The sequence below is a fragment of the Gobius niger genome (genome assembly GCF_951799975.1).
Source record: "Gobius niger genome assembly, chromosome: 18".
Classification (NCBI taxonomy): domain Eukaryota; kingdom Metazoa; phylum Chordata; class Actinopteri; order Gobiiformes; family Gobiidae; genus Gobius; species Gobius niger.
In genome coordinates this window covers 28,436,293-28,455,491 of record NC_136869.1, presented here as the reverse complement: position 1 = coordinate 28,455,491, position 19,199 = coordinate 28,436,293, and the positions used below count along the sequence as shown (strand labels likewise).

Here is a 19,199-nt window from a genome sequence, read left to right as displayed (position 1 = left end):
AAGGGTTTGCTAACTAAAGAAAGGAAGACTGGCCGGTGAACTAGCAGCTCGTTGTTGTTGTTGCTGCCACAGTGTTGCTCACTGAAAGTTGTGAAGCATAAACTCACTATTGTGAAAAACAGCAAAAAGTGAAAAGTTATTTCTGCAATATAGATCGTCCCACTTCAAGCGACCTTCAGATTTAAAGAGGCTAGATACAAGTTTGTGACTTCATACTCACTACTGTCATCTCAGGCCTTATGCGTAACTGCAGCTTCTATATTAAGCTCGTGCATGACGGCACTTCAGACCCAAAGTAACACCTTTCTGAGTGACAGTGCAGGATTTTAGAGGCAGTTGTGGCGAACAGGTCTGGGCTCATTCTACACAATAGGACATGGCTGGAACATGTAGGGGAGGAAAATACATAATTTTAACATTTTTAAACACTGTATAGTCCCTTTAAGAATAAATACTTCAATTAATAGCCCAAGCTGATAGCAAGCTAATGTTAGCAACTTGGCACAGTAACAGTGTAGTGTTTATTCATAATCATGACGCAACAGGCACTTGAAATAGCCTTTTAGACAGAAAACCTGTTGCAGTCTACTGAACCACCCACAGGTATTTATAAGAGACTGCTTCGATCTTCTCTCCATGGCTAAAGGTGGATCAGGGTGGGGGCAACGGCACCCCCCTGAAGTAAATTGACACTCCCAGGATCAACTACTGGTCAATGCTTCTCCTCACCCTCATCCAGTACAAGAGACTCACCAGAGCTGTATCATCGGTATACATGATGCCTGTTTGGAAAGGTGCTCTTGCATGAGCTTATGTGCAGGATGAAAGAAGGCAATGATAGGACGTCTTTTAAAAAGTCAGCGTCCCATAAACCCAAACCGGGACAAAAACTCATTTGTTAAAATAGACAGCTAGCAGCTCACTACCATTGATGGTCACATTGACACACTCACAGATCGATGTTCATGCAGGTTGTTTTCAGGTGACATCACATCATTCTAAAGATCCTATAGTTTAGTATGACGGTTGTGGGCAGCTAAGAGTATGGCTGTAACTATGGTAACTGTCAAAAAATGGATTTTTCTAGTTAGATTATGGCAAATATGTCTGTCATTCCAGAGCCTACCCACATGAAACGTAAACAGTTACAAAGTCCAACATCTCTGGTTGCACAAAATAATTAAGGTCCAATTATTTGCTCTTGATGGTCTTGATGGCAGGATTGATTCCAATTATGATTCCACTTTGAAATTTAAATCAGGTTCAGCATTTGTGCATTTTCTGTTTGGAAATTACTCTCAAAAAGGTTTTTCCCCAAGTACACTGGCACCTGACCTCCATCTGAAATTATGACAAGACATTCTAGAAAGTTGTTAAGCGATGATGTCATCACTGCTATTTGCTGATTTTAAACTTGCCAGAGAGTTTTGTACAAGGCTCTTTTCAAACGTTTGATCACACTGAAATCATACATTTACTCTGGATTTTCTTTTGCAATGACATTTACCATAGGATTCTTTTTGTGCACAATGAAGTCTTAGTCTCAATATATAAATATCTTCTTTTTGCCTGGAGAAATGGTGACATGTATTATTCGAACTAGGTGTAAAAGAGTTTTTGACCTTTTATTTGTTGTTATTTTAGCAAGAGTTTATTAAGAGAAGTTGAGTTGACCACACTCTACCCAGTTTTGTCCAGAGACATGACTCTATGCGACTGTCTTCAACTAATCATGACTTGGGAAGACTCACCGTGACTGATAATTATAGCGAAATTGGGCAAAAAAAAATAGGGTGCTCAGCTTCAGATGAATTTGCTGCTTTTAACTCATTGACTGACAGCCATTTTCAAATCAGAGAGCTCCCCAATGCCGGAGGTTTTTTGGACTGTTTTTTCAAGACCCACAGAAAATTTAGGTCTAGGTCTATGTCAACATGAAACCCACCAAAAGAAAGATTAGACTCTCTTCCTTCATCTAAGAAAAGTTTGTTTGTACCTCTTTCCATTCTTTAGTAATCGTCCGTAGAAAATAGGTGAAATCACCCAAAATTTCAATTGACATCTATAGACGTCATTGGCCGTCAACAAGTTAATTACACAGATACAGTATTGACCATAAACCACATAAAAAACATCAGCATTTTCACAGTTACCATAGTTATCACCTGCCCACCACTTCAATGAACGCAACCTATCGATACTGTGGATGCCGAAAGCACTCTGACCCATCAGTGGTCAGTATTCTGTGTATTCCTGCTTGGTCAGATTAAATGGAACATTTGATGGCTCCATCACCATTAGCAAGCTGGCTATTCCAGAGAACTCTGTGCTCTGTAGGATTCTGAGACGATTTTACTTTCTGAAGCCATTATTAGCCATCAAACTTCAACAAGTCACAACATTCTAAAGAGCCCATAGTTTAGAATTGAGGCAATGGGCAACTGAAAATTCCATGGTGTTGTCTACGACAAATGTTTTTTTCTTATATCTTTGCTGTTATTGAGAACATTTACATAAAACAAAAACTCTCAAAGTTCATCGTCTTCTCTGTAAGCGTGTCTAAAGTAAGGTCAAATTATTTCCCTGAAAGGTGTCCAAAAATATAAGTGACATGTTGGTCAGTAGAAAGGATTTTCAGCCATAATAATAATATAATAATCCGGCGGGTTTGTGAATCCAGTTACATCCAATCTTTTTGGAGATTTCTTACAAAAACTGTCTTTCTACCATAGAGTTGTATTGGTCCCTGCCCTCTGTCTGATCACATTCCAGAATGTGAGTGTGTAATCAAAATGTTCTTCGCTTTTGTCAACCCGTCAAAGCCTGGCTGAAGTCATTACTGAATGTGCAGACCTAGCTTTAAATATTTAGTGTGTAAAAGAGGAATCTCAGCTAAATGTTTAATTCAGGACACTTGGTCACTGTTGCACCCCTTTTCTACCACTCACACGCTCTTTACCTCTACTTTGCAATCCTCGTTTTTTTCTTTTTCTTTTTCTGGTCTTTTTTCTTTTCGCTCAGTGACAGTGACAGTAGCAGCAGAGAGGGGAGTCCAGATTGCATTGGCACTGACCACAGCCAGCTCATCTGAGGACGCTCCAACAATCACACAACAAGAATGGCACTTCGAGGGTGTCAATCATCTCGCTCTTTGACTCAACAACAGTTTGTACAAATGGATGACATACAATCCATGGGTACATTTATGTACCCACTCCTATGGACTGACATGCTGTGTCTGAATGTTCCCCCTGACCCCAAACAGCCATCAGGGCATCCACTCCATCCGTCTCTTCAACACAGCCATGTACTACGGAGTCTACATCCACCAGGCGGTCAGGAAGCTGAACTCTCCCCTTCCTCTACTTCCACCTGCGGTCACAAACTATGGTCCACTCCAGCCCATAGTAATAAAAAGGAGAAGCTGCGGACAGTTAACAAGTAGGCTAGTCCCAAAGACTTTTCCGTCTGTTAGCATTAGCATGCTCAGTGTATTTTTCAAACATCTTTAAAACTCTAGATTGGACACTGCCATAGTAATTACGATGGAACAAATGGCAATTCTGGTGGCCATCTTGTGAGTGGCCCTTCTAACCCAGTGAAACCAAATGGAAACTCCCCTTATTTCCTTTACACTGTTCTGATCTGTTTTGAGTTATTTCATGACTCTTTGATCATTGTGACTGACACTGTCAGATCTGGCAAGAAAATAAGGTTTTTGCAGTTTTTCAAATACCAGAGGACTTTAGTTCCATTTGTTCATGGATTTTCCAATAGGTTTTATTGCCATTGTTATGAACAGATTTGCAACTGGGCCTCAAAGGGGTGATGACAACTTGTAAACTCTGCGACCTCAAGACTGCTACGAGTTTGAATGTGAGATGGAGACAGTAATGGCGGCCCCCAGTGGTGGAGCAGCTAATGATAAAACTAACAAAACCACTGCATCAGTGACGTGCTGGGTAACTGGGAGAGTTGGGATGTTTCCCGGTGGGCTGCTCGGTTGCGGTGCTTTTGGGCTGACAGAATAATATAACTAATTAATATCAAACACACCGTTGTGCCATTCCAGGCCTAAAGGCTTTAATTGGGCTGCAACAGGAGCCTGGGCTGCTGCTCCACATATAAACCAAGTAACACAAGCGAAACTGTCAGGTAAATCTATCAAAATAACAACTGATGTATCAAAATCAGAAAAAAATTTGCTTTTACTTTTGCTTAAACTTTTCATTCTTGTGGCAGGGAGATACCATTAGACGCAGAACTAACTCAGAGGGGTGTTTAAGGGTTTTTAAGTGGAACACCCCTCTGATTTAGTTCAGGTTGATGCAGTCCAATCCAGCGGAGACAAGTGTCCGCACAAATAAAGGGAAAAAAGGCAGTGAAAGGTAGAAAAGTGAACAAAATAAATATTTGGATCTACATAAGTTGGTGCTGATTGTGGAGTTGTATCAGACTGTGTGCAGCGGCCCATGTGAAAAGTTAGAAAAGTGTCAAAACCGTACTTGAACTGGCGACTTCCTGTACCTGAGACCAGTGCAGTCGAGGAATGAAGCTTCACGACGATGAATGAGAGCCCTTACAAACATAGTCAAGTGCGAGTCTCATTTCTGTACTCTGTACTGTAAAGAAAAGCAGCAAGAACACCGTGATCCAGTCTGTGGGAGCATGGCCCTGTCCGGTCCCGCTTAAATGAGCATGACATGAAGTTATTAATGAAGAGGCTCTGCAATTACACGCCATGATGGACATTCCTGTTTCTGCCCGACGCTCACAACACGTCCACAGAGACGCTCCTGCGCAGCTTTCCTCCACGGCTGTAACGTCAAATACGGACCTTCACATACTTTGAATGTTTTTATCAGGAGACTATAGGAGCGGAGACTGAGGCACAAAACAACAAAATCCATGACGGAAAGGATTTCATGGCCTCGTCACAACAACCAGTGGGCAACACTGAGGAAACAAAACATTTTTGAGCCTTATGCCTTCAAAAGAAAAAACAAACAAATGCACCATGTCAATAATCTTCACAACATATTCCAATCATGGCCCGCTACATTGTTTTAACCATAAATGTTCATACAATAGTTATAAAATAAAAAATGCAACAGCTACAAAAATACACGGAAAACAAACAAAAAACGTTAAATAATATAGAACTTATAAACATATAAACATTTAAAGTATTTGCTAGAACAGAATAAATTACAATATGTGTGAAGAAGAAGAAGAAATTTGTGTGAAGAAGAAGATCTTTATTTCTATAGCTCCTTTCACAGACATAGTCACAAAGCACTTTACATGAGACAATTGTACATTCACTCCACACTCATGGTGGTAAACTACGTTTGTAGCTTCAGTTTCCCCTGAAGGAAAAGCGCTGTCACGACTGCACACGTCTGTGCCAACGGTCCCTCTGAACACCACCATACATTCACTCACATCAGTCATCCTGGCCTATTGTACATGTTTTTTGTGGTAGGGGAAACCTACACGGACACGGGGGGAACATGCAAACTCCACAGAAAGGCCCCGTCCAGGTGGGAATCGAACCCGGACCTTCTAGATGTGTGCTTCTAGCACTAACCACTGGGCTACCGTGCTGGCATATTCAGTCTATTTATTTTTTCCCCATTAACCTGCAGCGTCTCGCCTTTAAAACAGGCAGTACTTGCAAACACTGATAATCAACAGTCCATCTGCAGACACCTCTCTTGTGCACTATGGTAGTAGTTATCGCAGATGTATTTGTCACGTTGTAGTGTCACCGGGTTCTACAAAGGAGCTGAAGGACGGAGACCGTTGCTTTTCAATGTATCTCTAACAAGAGCGCCACGGAGCTGACCTCCGCTGGCCTCCGCTGACCTCCGCTGACCTCCTCCGCATTCATTTATTGATGATAATAATATGTTCACCAACTCACTGAGCAGCTGCACAATTCATCAGACTCCAAGGCCCAAGAATCACAGCCGCACACGGAGGATATCTGCCCTTGATTTGGCTCTGAAGACGTCGACGGGACACTTTCCTCCGTAGATACATTTGGGAACTTCATTTGGGAACTGCTTTTTCCTTCAAAAGGCATTTTCTCACCTTCTTGGAACACAGCAGAAATACACCTTTTATCTGTCTTGTATATAACTATATTCATAAAACTTTTAATCCTCAAAACACAGCAGCAGAAGAAACACACAGAACAATAAACCAATCTTTTGAGCTAACATTTCAACTAATTATTTCTATCCATTTGTCATTTTTGTTCCTGGAAATAATTGCAATTTTTGTTCATTTTTACACTTTTAATATTTGCTCTGTTTCCTGAAATGACTGAAAGCATCCAATACATGTTGTTATTCGACAGTATGTTGTCCATCATTAATCCACTCAAGACGTTTCAAATGGACGATCGATGAATCTAAATGTAAATCAAAACTAATTTGAAGACAGACATTAGTAAACCTGTCATCACAGACTGTCATCACTACTTCAAATGAAATATTTCCTCAAAAAGTAGCAATGAAAATAGTTATTTTTGAAGTCAGTGTGATACTGCGCTGATTCACAATGGGAGCCTGTCGTCATGAGTCACCATCCAGCTTCTTGACAAGGTTAAGTTTCCTTAGACGCACCACAACTCCAGCATCACACACAGCGCTCTGCCTCTATTATCATTGAATCCCTCTCCACTGTCCTCTCCTCCTAATCATCACCTTCAAGCTGCAGAATCTGTGCTACGTCAGGCCCCCCCCCCCCTCCCCCCATGTGGAGATATTGTTTTTAACTGAATATCTCCACGTTTAGTTCAGAAAGCCGTGCTACAACAACATCCCACCCCCTCTCTGAGTCTGGACCTACCTGAGCCAGTGCAGCCAGCGCGCGGGGAGCAGGGACTGTTTCTGAGGGATGCAGCTCACCGACGACAGGCACCCGAGTCGCGCGCGCTCATTGGACGCTGAGCAGAGGAGGGGCGGGACGCGAGGGCCAGGAGGGAGCCAATGGGGAGCGCGCTGGGCTTCCTAAAAGAGTCGGCGTGTGGTGGAAGGACTGCGGCACAGAATGAGGAGAGAGAGGGACGTGCTTCGAGGGAGGAAGCAGAACGCAGCGCCGGTTTGTGCGTTTGTGCCAGGATTACACTGATAAACTTTGTTCTTTTCAAATCAAACTAGGGAGAGGAAGTAAGAGGTCCATTACAGTATTTCAGACATCACATTTGCACCGTGATGATGTATGGTTACACCAAGAAATGTGTCTTATTTTTATCTCTATTCAAGCTCTCAATCAAAGTGGTCACAGTGAACCAGCCGCACGGTGAGTCGGCAGATTTCTGGCACAAGAAGCCCACGCTGTCACATGTTTAGTGCCTGCAGTGGGCCATGGGCAAGTGTCTTCAAACGGTGTCTTCGACTGACTAGGAAATGACTTGCACGTGGTAACAGTTCTAACTAGACATGCTGCGCCATTGCGATTGACTGCGGAAATGCGGGAAGCGAATGCAGAAATTGCATAAACTCTTCAAATTGCATAATCAAATTTGCATAAACTGGTAAAATGCATAAAATGTTATGTTGCATAAACTGCATAAAGTGGTCGAATGCATGAATGGGTTAATTTGCATAAATTATGTAAATTGCATAAACGCTTTAAAATGCATTAACTGATTAAATTCCATAAAGTGGTTGCTTTGCATAAATTATTAATATTGCATAAACTTTTTAAATTCCATAAACTGGTCAAACTGTTGAAATGGCCTCAGTGCTTGATTGGCAGAAGCTGCACAACTGGCTGAAAGGCCTGGAGTCTCTCGATTGGCTGGATTCCCCCCATACACACTAATGGGACAGATCCAAATACACACTAATGCAAAAATTTCAAACTCCCGTATAAAAAAACTGGAAATCTGCAGAAGGACAATTTTTTCTCAAAACCCACAAGTTGCAGAAGCTGAACATGCACAAAGTGCAGAAATTGCATAAAATGCAGAAAAAAGTGCAGAAAAGCATGGATTTGCGGCAGCCCCATTATAAGTCAATGGGAAAAATCTCCAACATTTCGGCCGATTGCGGAAAAACTGTAAGGTGCAGAAGTCCCAAAAGTAATAGCACCCTTCTCCTCAACATGCGGAACGTTTTGATGCATAACTTGCATAAATTGCACAAAGCATGAAGGTGCTGAAAGCTGGAGAAAATCGGGAAAAAGATGGAAGAGAAATAATAATAAAGAACATGAAAACCAATAATTGACTGCGGAAGAATTCCACAGTCAATCAATTAGTGATGGGCGAGTGACACTTACAGAGGCTTTCCTGGTCAAAAAAACTCTGGTATGGTTCACACCAAGCAGGGAAAAAAGGGCTTTCCGTCGCTCAGCTTGTTCAACTTCCTTCACCAGGACCCCTGTGCAGGAGCACGTGGAGGCGGGGTTTGAGACGCCGCTGAAGTGTCTGTCAGATCTTCTGTGGTTGGTGGTCACTGCCGGAAATGGCTCTGTTCTACATAGAGTTGGATTGATTTCAACGCTTTACAAATGCCGGGACCGCTCCAGCCGCCCGTATCTCGCCGCTTCCTTCCGTTCGCCCGGCGGCACTGGGAATGAATGGAAGCTTGTTGCTCTATTCACTTCCGCCGCTGTTGGTGTGAGCGCGGTGTCGAAGTCTCTGAGCTGTTTCATTCTGTTTGAACAATGACCTCTTTGGACAACGTATTCTGACTTCTCATAATCACAGGCCGATAAATCGGTCATTTTCTCAGTAATGTGGGTCTGTGCTTCACGGAGCTCCAGTGGGCGGAGCCTGCAGTGCAATGTTTTATTTCATTCAGTCAGAGCTAATTTTGCCACTATTTACTGTAGACGTTTCCCTCCCCTGGTCAGTCATCCACTTCAAAAACAGGACATTGGAAAGAATAGGAAAAGCGCAGACACTTTCACCACATGAACGCGGTTAAATGGGAAATAGAGACATTTATTTATCACTTATGATTTTGTTAGGACCTGGTTCTTTTGTATCACGCAAGAACAGATATTTGGAAATAGCCAAAGCATACACTGGAGGTAGAAGTTGTCTCAAAGATAAGGCTTTTATTGCCATGGTTCCTAGTTACAAAGCAGTATAATCAGCTGGTGACTTCAAAGAAAAAGAAGAAGTGAAGTCCAGACCTCCGTTGACAGCCCCCTTTTATCCTAGTCTTGAACACCTCTGCGTAGAGAGGGTGACTGCCTATCTGTGAGTCAGTTGTTTGTGTCTATGTGTTTGTATATTATCTGTACTTTACGTTATGTTCAGAGTGATTATGGTGTTGACCATTGGCTATCAGCTAATCTCACTGACATGGTCTTCTTGTTCTGTAGCGTGTGAGCAAAGCGTGAGTCAGAGGCTTGTTCAGATTTTGTTATAATCCTTACAATTTACATGGCTATATGAACCAGAAAGCATGTGTGGCTTAGCACCTCGCCGCTCAGGCAGCAGTGAAACGCTCTGAGACACTGATACACCACTCACAGAATGAAGCACAGTCATGTGACCAGCTGTTACTGAAACCGTGTTTCAAAGCAATCTGCTTCATGCATGCTCCGGAGCTAGTTCTAATGATGTACTTTGTGTTGATCCATACATACTGAATATAAGGGGGCAGAACTTTGCCTGGTCAATATAACTGAAAAGACTACAGGTTAAAGGTTGGGAACCACTGGTGTAAAGTCCGTCACGATTGTTACGACATTTGTTCTCTGTTCTATGCTGCACACACAGCCACAACTTAGTGAATGTCTCTCCTCAGTCTTCAAACCATTTCACCCTGCGCTGTGGCCCACTGGCAAACAACAAAACAAAACAAAGAAAATCACTCTCTGCGATGAGGGCACAGACACTGCTCTCCTCGTCCGTTTGAATCAGCTGTAGATCAGGGGTCTCTCAAGGCTTGTCTAAATGTTTGTGGGATACAGTGTGAGCCTTTATGATTAGGTACATGGGACTTTGCAGAGCGATGTATAGTGACAGGTGCAGAGGATGAATTAAATGTATTATTATTATTATTTCAAAAGTTTTATTGATGACACAATGCACTGTGCCAGTACTTATGATCAGAGAAGCAGCAGATCCACAGCCTGTTTCTTCCCTCTTGGTAAAACCCTCTCATTATCACCTCATGTTTAGAAAATGTTTCTTTGTATTGTTCTTTTATGGTAAAATAGATGCGTGCAGAGAGGTCATATGCACAGATTTCTGCTCCACGAGTAACCAAGGAAGATCATAAGTACAGAGAGTTTTATCACAATCATTTGAGGTTTGAATACTGTTTGCACAAACTCTTATGGTTTTTATATATACATTTATTTATAAAGCTATTATGTGAGATCCTGACCATAAGAGTTTGTGTACTCCTGTACGAGCCTACACAGACAGATAATGAGGGGGGTGTTTATTATCATGAGGGGAGGGAGATTTCGATTCTTAAGAACAAATGAATAAGGCCCATCATTCGGGCAAATTTATTCTTAGGGCTTTCTTTGGAACATTTTTAGCTTTCACAAAACTTGTTCTTAGCTGAAAACGTTCCTCTGTAAGAACAAATCCTAATAACAGTCTGGAGGACCTATGCACACAAAAATCTCAAGTTCTGTTTACAATCATGCTCCTGATGGGACCCAACATTTCTGAGTCATCATTTGTGTATTAAATCTTAATTAATTCCAGAAAGCATGTACGTAAATATAATTGTATTATATGAGAGATACTTTGTTTTTTTCAGAAATAAGTAATATTAGTAATAGTAATATCCCTTGTACTTTTGTTAATGTCAAGTAAAGTACCAATGTATTACTACTTAAACTTTTGAAAGCTGGCGTTCACAGATTGGATGTTATGTGATAAAGACGAACGTCGGCCTTGATCCTACAACCTTGTGACTACAAAGGCGTGGGCTCCACTCACTGAGCTAGGCGAGCAGCATGTCACTGCAACCGCATCTATTTAAAGGACTGACCCGCGAGAAGAGAAGCAAAACCCTTTGGCTCTGTACAGGTTATGTCTATTTAAACATTTTGTAATGAGAGCAAAGTTGCCCTTAGGTTTAGGAGGCTCCTTGAGCACGTAGCGCCAATGACTGAGATATTTTCTTTTTGGGGTTTTGTTGGTTATTAGTTTTGGATTTGTGTTGTGCCATTCATTTCCTCCTGTGCTTGCCTGTGCTGCACAGCACTTTGTCCTAATATGGTGAATCATAGGCAGTGACATATGACACATGCTAATAAGTCCTCACATGCACGTAATTCACCAACTTCAGAACACAGGTGCGAAGTATTTTCCCTACTTAAGAACACACCATGAATCTGGTGCAGTTTCCAAACACTGCCTTCGTAAGTACGGATTTTAAGTTTCTTAAAGGAACAGGCCACTGTTTTGCCATGCAGAGATATGTTCTTACTAGGGATGCACCGATACCACTTTTTCTAAAACCGATACGAGTACGAGTACTTGGATTTACGTACTCGCCGATACCGAATACCGATACGAGTACAAGGCATTTTCTTCAACATTCTTACTTTTTTCCACTGCAGGTTGGCAAATTTACTCATTTACATTTCCTTAAGTAGGCTACACATTTAAGAGCAGTTATATTAGAATTGTGCTGATGATTTATTTATTTATTTATTTTTATTTTCATTCAATATAATTTTTAATTTTTATTGCACTGTCCATCATAGACAGAAAAGCCCATGTCCAAAAGCTCCCCAATTCCTGTGCTTTATTCATATATTTTTATTTAACAATAGTATTGAAATGTTGCTTAAATGGTCTCTTTTCGTCTTTACTTCAGCTCCGTGTGGATTTTCTCGTGTGTTTTGTAGTAACTTAGCGAGTAGCTACAGCGTTTTCATTGTTCTGCTGCAGCTCATTTTCGCTCAATATGGACATGCTGTATCTCTTTTAGTTGGATTTTCTGAGGACTTTTTAGTCGCTGGGTTAGTTTTTCAGAAGAATAAACCCCATGGCATAAAACGGCGTCAGAATGGCCAAAAGTGCGCTAGCCGCGAGTTAGCAACGTTAGCCTGTATGTTGTAAACACTGCAGACGCTGCAGCACAAACAACATTTAGCTCTGGTTAAATCCAGCTCAGACTCTGGTTTAGAGAGCGCAGTCTGTAATAAAGTCAGATCTATGTGGATTATTGTGTTTACACTAAACAATTCTCCAGTTTGTTGCTTCTTCTCTCCTCAGCTGAGAGCTGCGCCTCGTAGGTGCGCTGGCCGCACGTCAAATGGTATCGGTTTCTGGTATCGGGACCTCATGAATGAGTACGAGTATGAGTACAAGCCTGTGGTATCGGCCCGATACCCGATACTGGTATCGGTATCGGTGCATCCCTAGTTCTTACCTGAGCTTAAACGACTTGATGCATACCTGTCTGGTCTGTGTGCATGTGCGTGTGCGTGTGCTCAGTAACGCAAAACGACCAAAGATGTTGTTGGGCCTCTTCCAGCATATTCCCATAGCTCCAAACGGGGGTGAAGTTGTAAGCTACCACGCTCCTCCACGAGCACGCACAAAGACCAGACAGGTACATATCAACTCGTCTAAGCTCAGGTAAGAACATATCACAGTATGGTAAAACGGTGGCCTGTTCCTTTAAGAAGATGTTCATGAATGAGGCCCATTGTCCTAAAGGTGCTTTCAGACCTTATGCGGATCTCATGGCAGGTGCGGTTGGTTCCTGTGTGTTGTCAATGTGAAATGTGCAGGTGATGAGTGTGCATGGCGGCAGGTGTGAAAAAGCGGTGAGAGTTAACAGCAATGCGCATCAGCGACATGAACGCAACGGGAGGAGGCAAACACACACATTCAAGAATAATCTATAGATCATCTTAATTTGGAACAACATAACCACCTATGTTGTTCCAAATTAGAAACAAGTGAAACGGAGACACCGTCTGGAAAGAGGAGGAAAAGCTTCATGTCAAGCAGCAGTTGTGGTTTGAAATGCCTTTCCCGAGCCCAGGCATTCAGATCAGACAATCATACGCTTCAAAAACCCGGACGCATTAAAGGACGCACTGGATTACAAACATGTTTTAAAGGGATTTTATCGCGATATGATCGCTGGACAAACAGGTACTACAATATCCGGGAGAGAGAGGAGTGCCTGAGAGATTTGCCTCAAGTGTCAGAGAAATGTAGGCTAGTGAAACTATTCCACTGTCACCAAAGCACAAGTAAAGAAACAGTTTTCATAAGCCTTTCAAGCGTCCAAATAGAAGCACCCTCACGATGCGTGCGGTTCAGTGTGGAGGCACCATAAGGCTCTGACTAATGTCAGATCTTAAATCTATCATCTCCTCATGTTCCGGGGATGACTTCCTCCACTGCCATAAACGTTTTTAAGGCAGCTGAAACTGAAAGTCTTATTAGCACTTTTTTGCATGCTGAAGCAAACATGGAAACTTTTACGCAAGAGTCTAGTTCTGATTTCAGTGGTGGAGTTGCCATAATTTGCGTCTATTGCCAAGCTGAAAGTGCAGGTGAAACTGAAGGAGCTGGCGCTTGTGTGGGCTCCTCTGCTGAAGAGTATCCTCACAGGGATGAAGCCAGAGACAGACGGAGCTCTCAGGTGGGAGCTGCTGAGTGTTGTGTAATTCATTCAGACCTGCCCACGCTGTAGACATTCACATCCAGTCAACAATGTGCTTCCTCTGGCACACGTCGCTCAGCAGGGCTGGACTGGCAGAAAAAAACGGCCCGGGATTTTTAGGTCAAGACCATAGACTGTAGAAAATAATGGACGTCTTATGCTCACTCCTCCCCGTTTACCAGAATAACCACGGCCGTGGGGCAATTCATGGCGGATTTACAGGCTCCCCCTCCCCAGCTCTGACGAAGCATGTTCCTAAAAAGGACATACGGGCGGGATTTTCACCGTAGACTCGGCCCTTGCGTGACGTGTAGCTCGCGCTGCTCCAATGCTAACAGTCCGAGCCTCATTAAATACGAGATTTCAAAAAATCATATTACGAAAACCAGCCTGGTTTCATATATTGTTATTAACCCAGCGTTATCTCAGGAGGAAGATCTAGCCTAGTCTAGCGTTGAAACAATTGAAACCAGGCTTTAAAGTAGTTTTTAACGTGTCTAAAGTCCAATGCTTTTCAATGGGGGCCTAGTGGCGATATGGAGGTACTGCAGCAACGGCGGAGCAATGGCGGCCCCCACGTTTGTGGTCAAAAAGCAGGGCAGCCAGCGGCCATTGGTCAAGACTGGCCCTCTAAAAAAAAAAAGTCAACATATTCAATGCAATATTTGAGTTCTGCTGAATTCAAGCTAACCACTCAGAGCACTCAACACTTTAATCTTGTTGTTATATAAGTTGAGACCATTTACCATTTACCAACGCCTATAAAGGCCCAAACATTGTAAAACCTTTCAATGGAAACTAGAAGATTTCCAAACTGCGCAAACTGAAGAGGAGGGGCAAGATGGAGTCACCTGACAACTCCCAACATGAACTTCTTTGTAAACATTTGTCTAAAATGTATAACAAATAGAGGTCTGAGGTGCTGTAGGTCCTGGAGGGAGTTACAATAAACTGTGAGGGGCATGAGTGTTATGTCCGAGAGGCCCGTTGGTCATTATACGGGATTATCTGTGAACCATAACTCAAAAAAGCGTGCCACCAGAAGGGTTTAAAACAGGGGTGTCAAACATGCCTGATCCGGCCCGCGAGATGATTTAATCCGGCCCCTGCCCTGTAGAGCATAAATTCCAGAGTATGTCAAAAAAAAAAAAAGTAAGTCTCTAGCCCATTCCTGTGCGGAGTTATGATTTTTTAAAGAATAACCAGAATGCTCATTCAAGCCACTAGGGGGCATTACATTTACAAAAAGGAAAGAGTTCCACACGTGTCCAGCAGAGGGCACTGACATAAGAGCTCAGAATATGAACAACACATTATATAGCCACTTGGTAAATGGACAGTCTGCCCCAGGGCGGCTGTGGCTTCAATAACAACTTACCACCACTGAGTGTGGAGTTAATGAATAATGACTATGTAGTACTTTGAGGAACTTGTGACACAGGCTTGTAAAGTACAATACAAATGTAAGACGTTGTTATTAATGAAGCCAGAGTCAAGTTGGGGCTTTGACCAAATCACAGCTCATTATTATTAATTTGTTGGAAACATTTTCTCTATTATATGCGGCCTCAATTTCGGCCCGCGGCCCACAATGAGTTTGACACCCGTGGTTTAAAAGATGCTGCATCCCTGTAGTGGAGGAATTGTGTAATTGCATCTATGTAATGATAAACAGTCCAATAGCTTTTGGCGCTAACTGTGGGCCGGTGTAAGGTATTACGGGGCTTATCTCTCGATCTGACAGGCCTGACCGGCCCAAAAGTATGTCGGCCGACCAGGAAAACTCAGTTTTTCCGATGGCCAGTCCAGCCCTGTCGCTCAATCTCTTTTTCTTTTGTTTAATGTGAAGCACCTTAACATGAGTGAGTGATGGGTGCAGTTTTGTGGTCCATCATCAATCAATCACGACATGCCACACCCCAAAGGAAACGTTCCATTGAAATATTTACCACTGACTTATTAAGCACTTTAGACCGAATGACCATTAATCACCTTTAATCCTTCATAATGCTTTTATAATCCAATAAACCATATTGGGTAACACTTTACATTACGGGCCGGTAAGTCCTTGGTACTTACAGTGGTAAATACTAGTAATAATAGTGGTACTTCTAGGTACTCATTGTGGTACTTAAAGGATACTATAGTGGGAATTACAAAGTATGTACTTCTAGATACAGTGGTAACTCTTAGTAATGAAGGTTGTTCTTGTTTTCCCTCATGCTTATTCATGTTTTATAGTCACACAATCCTAGAAATTACTTCTGTTTGTAGAAGTACCTCATTTACTACCTATAAATTGCTGCTGTAGCATCCTTGAATTACCAGTAAGTACCATAGATATATCATTGTAACTACTAGAAACTATCACTTAAAATACCAAAGTAAATAGAAGTACTTCATTACTAAGAGTTACCACTGTATCTCTTAGTAATGAGAGATACAGTGGTAACTCTGTGACTCCGTAAGCCTAACCCCAATTACTAGTAATTACCACTTTTAGCACCACAATAAGTACCAAGAAGAACCACTGTAATTACCACTACCCTATAGGGTTATTTATATAATTATCTATGATCTCATGCTCTGATTGCCATTTTGGGATTTACAGCTTCACGGTGCAACTGTTGCTTGACCTGGGGCAAAAAAAGTAAACAAGTGGCTGTGCAGTTGGCTTTGAGATCATTTCATTTTGTAAAGATTTTTTAAGAGAAACAGCTTAATATCCAATGCTAACTGATACATGTAAACTAATGGATGCCGCTATGCTAAGCTACTCCATAAGAATGAATGTGTTACTAAGCTTTACTAGGCTAAGTTTAGCCACATTCACAAATTCTGAAGTTTCTATACAAACGCCTGCTCCTTTTGACCTGGTCCTGCAGCAGTATCAGATCCTACATTTCCACAGTGAATACATCTGGACCATACGCCTTTGCTCTGTCCAAGCCCGTCAGACCTCAGAGCTCAGCAGGAATTTGGGAAACAATAGGAAGCCTGGGCTGCTGTGTGTGAGTGAGTGGTTGGTGGTAGTTAGAGGGGCCGATGGCACAGATTGGCTGCCTCGCTTCAGTCAGTCTACCCCAGTGGAGGTGTGGCTACAATAGCAACCACTGAGTATTGGAGTGAATGAATAATGCACGAAAAGCGCTATATAAGACTAATTATTATGATTTAGTTTTAGAAAATGGTCTGTGCCGTGGTGTGCTGGAGCCTGTGAGTCATCTGTCCTTGGGTCTGTGGTCGTCCTGAGTCTCTGGAACATCAACACCTGAGTGACTTATGTAAGAATAAAGACATGCTGCTTCTGGCCTGATTTCTCCATTTCTCACAATGCCAACACTCTCCCGCTGAGTATAAAGATAGACACTCAACAAAATGTAATCCTATTTTATGAATTATTTATTTATGTATAGAAAGATTTGTGGATTTCTTATTCCTCGCCTGATATAGTTGAGCTTTTAACCCCCCAAAACAAGACCAAAATGTGTCTTGTTTTACAGTATAATTGTAATTATACTGTAAAATGGCAATTTTGCAATACATGCATTCTCATAATTATGTCAGTAATCATAGATGTTTCAAATATATATCTTTAAGTATGTTTTGGGCTGATTTATATGACCAATCTAAATGGGGAAAAATGACAAAAAATCATTCAATTTAATTGTTGGTTATCTGTCATCTGTAACCCAAAAAGATATCAGTTTAAGTTGAGTTCACCATGAATTAAAATAGTTAGCCTAATTCAAAGATTTACTTTGTAATAAAGCATTTAGTCCAAGGGGGTGTGGCGCTACGCAGTGATGAGCCAACAAAGCAGCGAGTTCTCATGGAACATTGGAAACAGTTTAATATTTCTCTGATTTTCATTGGGTTGACTGGATTGGCCCATGGACGGCTGAAAACCCTCCTGTTTAAGTCTTCAGTCTGAGAAACAGGTTAATGAGCTTTTCTAATGCACACACGATAATTAGCGACAGCGATCGATAATCGGCATCACACGGCGTCAACAATGTTTTCCTTGAAATTATACACATTTAGCCTCTTCACATTAACATCAAGAGTCTTTCTGAAAATCCTGCAACATACAGAATATGTTTTGTTTGTGCTAAATAAAGAGATTTATTAATCCAAGTCAAAACAGTGCACTTTAGGCCATGCTGTATACATCTGTGCTTTTGGGTGCCTTAGCTTTGACATTTCACTTGTAACCATTTAAATGCATGTGTGTGGAAATACATTAACTGTGTAGGAACTGCTCTTTCTAAGTGTCTCTGAGTTGCTTTGGAGTGCCCTTCACTGGCAACAGGGACAATAACCCTAAGAAAGCACAAGACACAAGCCACCATTTTGGCCAATGGCATGGCAACAACTCCGTGGCGCCACAATAAACAGCTCAGAACAGGTCCAGTGATGGTTTAAGGGCTTTGCAAATGCGGAGAACAGTGACCCTTGAGTAGGCTTTAGCTGTAGATGCGGGAAATAAAGACACATTTGAACAAGACTAGAATAGGCCTACAGCAAAACAGACACAAAAACCTCCCCTAGAAATGTTTTTGACGACTGAACAATTTTATAACATTGTTAAAGAGCATAAATACAGTCACAGTATAAGGCTCCTATAGAGGTTAAGAGGCGACAAAAAGCCGCTTCTCTGTGTGTTGTGCTCATCACATCGAAAATCCCTGTTGTAAACATTTCTATTAGCACGAACATTCACTTGGCGAGAGATTCATTCTGTACCTGCACATTTGTAAAGCTCTGGGCGACAACATTGTTCAGTCACAGTTAGATAAGCCTGTTTTTGTTCTGCGGCTGCGGGCTCGCTGTTCCGTGAGAGTGAGTCATTTTTTTTCTGAGAAGGAGCATAATCACACACGGATTTGATGAGGAAGATATTTAATGGCTGTAAAAGCATCCGGACGCAAATGTCACTACTTTTTGAAAGGCCACCCTAATGAGCACGCAAGCAAGAAGTGCATGGGGTGTTTAGGCTGAGGCAATGATGGAGGACTTTTATTTTTGTCGATGTGTCCATGGCAACGCGTAAACAAGCGGCGACTTCCCTCTCGATTGGCACAGCGCCATTTTTGCCTTTTTCTGTGAGCTGCATTTGTAGTTTCTGTGTTCCACATTGTTATACTGGATGCTTTTATACATCTTTGCCGAGTTTTTGTGAAGGTTCAGTGGGTGTTTACCGTGCACACCAGACATGAAGAAAACAGCTTTTATTTTAAAGTAAACAAACAGCTAGCTTATGAGCTAAACACATTTGAGACCTAAAAATGTCTTCTTCTGAAACACTGAAGAGGCACCAAAAGCCCCCCACACCTGCAGCACAGTGGAGTTATCACCAGAGGAGCTACAGGAAACAAAAAAGGGACAAACAAGGAGTTATCCGGTCAAGACTCGCAGCTAAACCACACATGCCTTCTATCCCTACAATTGTTCTGACTAATTTTCATCAGACGGATTATATTTGTCCGCTACGTTCTTATCAGAAGATGGTGAAAGACTGTTGTGGAACGGAGGGAGCGGCACAGGACAAAGAGGAAGGAGGAGCTGACCAGT

The 19,199-nt window shown here is 42.0% G+C and overlaps 1 protein-coding gene across 2 annotated transcripts in view; it reads right to left on the bottom strand.

The window, feature by feature from the left end:
* Positions 1-19,199, bottom strand: part of palmdb (palmdelphin b) — an 84,485-nt gene that overhangs the window by 27,495 nt on the left and 37,791 nt on the right. The window contains exon 1 of one of the 2 annotated variants that reach the window (XM_079575917.1): positions 6,859-6,958. The exons of the other annotated variant lie outside the window; for it this stretch is intronic. The gene's annotated coding sequence lies outside the window, so the exon portion shown is untranslated. Of the gene's footprint in view, positions 1-6,858; positions 6,959-19,199 lie in introns of those variants that run through there. 2 annotated transcript variants of the gene reach the window in all.